Below are 2224 nucleotides of genomic sequence, written 5' to 3'. Positions count from 1 at the left end.
AACAGCGGTATGGGGTCGAGCGTTATCCTGTTGGAAAACAGCGCCTGGAATACTGCTGAAGAATAGCCAGCGCAACAGGCCGAATCATCAGACTGACGTACAGATTTGCAGTCGTGGTGCATGGGAAACCGTGTAAGTGCTCCCGCAGTTATAGGGAGATCGAATGTCAGAGCATAACTCCACGTGCAGGTCCAGTGTGGTTAGCACACAGACAGGTTGGTTAGACGCCCTCAACTGGTCTCCTTCTAACCAACACACGGCCACCACTGGCACCGGGGCAGAACCAGCTTTGATCAGAAAACAGAACATACCTTCACCCTGCCCTCCAATGACATGTCGCTTCACACTACTGAGGTCGAAAACGGCAGTGGTGTGGGGCCAGTAGAATGCCGGCTACAGGGCGTCTGGCACGGAGCTGTCCTTGAAGCTCCCGATTTTTTCGTCGATCGATAGGGAGATGGTTAATGATGTTTTTGGATGGTGCTGGAGTTGTCGTCCGATGATGTCCCATATGTGCTCGATTCGAGACAGGTGTGAAGATCCAGTAGGTCCAGGCAACATGTCGACACTCTGTAGAGTGTGTTGGGTTACAGCAGTGGTATGTGGGCGAGCGTTATCCTGTTGAAATACAGCCCCTCGAATGCCGTTCGTGAATGGCAGCGCAACAGGTCGACTCACCGGACAGACGTACAAATTTTGCAGTCAGGATGCGTGGGATGACCATGACGGTGCTGCTGCTGTCATGCGAAATCGCACCCCAGACCGTAACTCCAGGTGTAGTCCAGTGTGTGCAGCACACAGAGAGGTTGGTTGCAGGCTTCCTTCTTACCAACCTTTACTGGCACTGCGGCAGAACTAGGTTTCATCAGAAAAAATAGCAGACGTCCACCCTCCCCACCAATGAGCAATCGCTTGACACCACTGAAGTCGCAAATGGAGGTGGTTTGGGGTCAGTGGAATGCATGCTACAGGGCGTTTGGTTCGAAGCTGACCTTGAAGTACCAGACTTGTAATGGTTCCTTGTGTCACTGGTGCCAACTGCTGCTCCTATTGCTGCTGCAGATGCAGTACGATGCGCCAGAGCTGTACACAGAACATGACGGTCTTCCCTCTCGGTGGAGCCACCTGGCCGCCCGGAGCCCGGTCTTCTTGGCTATACATTCTCGTGACCACCGCTGCCAGCAATCATACACAGTGGCTACATTCATGTCAAGTGATTCTGTAGCACTGCAGAAGGAACAACCGGCTTCTCGTAGCGCCACCACAAAACCTCGTTCAAATTCAGCCACCTTAAAGGCAATCTTGACTAACATCGACTCGCCACGTCCAATCTCAAAGGTATCAAACGCTCACGATCGCTACAGTTTGTATTTATAGCAAACCTGATTTGCAATTTTGGTGAACATTTTTGGAGACAGTGATCAATAGAGTATTATATGTTTACTGACATCGTAGCAGCTGAGGAGAGCTCTGCCTACCATCCTCCAAGGAAGCCATGGGTCTGAAGACGGTTATATAAATATAACCGAAACAAGTCACCTATGTTATTGAGACGTAAGTGTTGTGCTCAAGACTGAACTTAAGTTAAAATACAAACCTGATCAGTATCCTCATAGTCGCGTTACTAGCCCCACTCTTATGCGCGAAATTTGAACAGATATTGTCTTTTAGATGTAGAAACACGCCTACCAACTGTCGTGTATATCACACAACTTCTTGATGTCGCGTTTTCTTTTCCGTCAATGTATTACCGAAATAGAAGACACAATACCGAAAGAAAGACTTGTACTTGCCGCAACAGGAGAAAAAGATTTTGGGTGTGCCGCTCATGATCGTGCGGTAACGGCCTTGCCGCAGTGAATACTCCGGTTCCCGTCAGATCACCGAAGTTAAGCGCTGTCGGGCGTGGTGGCACTTGGATGGGTGACCATCTGGGCCGTCATGCGCTGTTGCTATTTCTCGGGGTGCACTCAGCCTCGTGATACCAGTTGAGGAGCTACTCGATCGAATAGTAGCTGCTCCGGTCAAAGAAAAGCATCATAACGACCGGATGAGTGGTGTGTGTATCACACGCCATCCTCAGCTGAGGATGACACGGCGGTCGGATGGTCCCGATGAGCCACTTGAGACCTGAACACGGAGTGTTTTTTTTATTCTCATGATCGTAATGACGTTTGTAGAAATAAACTACCTGATCGAAAGCGTCCGGACAGCCATTAGTGGA

General features: G+C 49.9%; 1 pseudogene; it reads left to right on the top strand.

Moving 5' to 3' along the window:
* The first annotated feature begins 1838 nt into the window (after window positions 1-1838).
* On the top strand, window positions 1839-1955 carry LOC126427478 (5S ribosomal RNA; annotated as a pseudogene).
* The last annotated feature ends 269 nt before the right edge of the window (window positions 1956-2224 follow it).

The sequence above is a fragment of the Schistocerca serialis genome, chromosome 11 (genome assembly GCF_023864345.2).
Source record: "Schistocerca serialis cubense isolate TAMUIC-IGC-003099 chromosome 11, iqSchSeri2.2, whole genome shotgun sequence".
NCBI lineage: Eukaryota > Metazoa > Arthropoda > Insecta > Orthoptera > Acrididae > Schistocerca > Schistocerca serialis.
The sequence above is the reverse complement of the archived record's forward strand: the minus strand, read 5'-3'. Positions and strand labels throughout refer to the sequence as shown.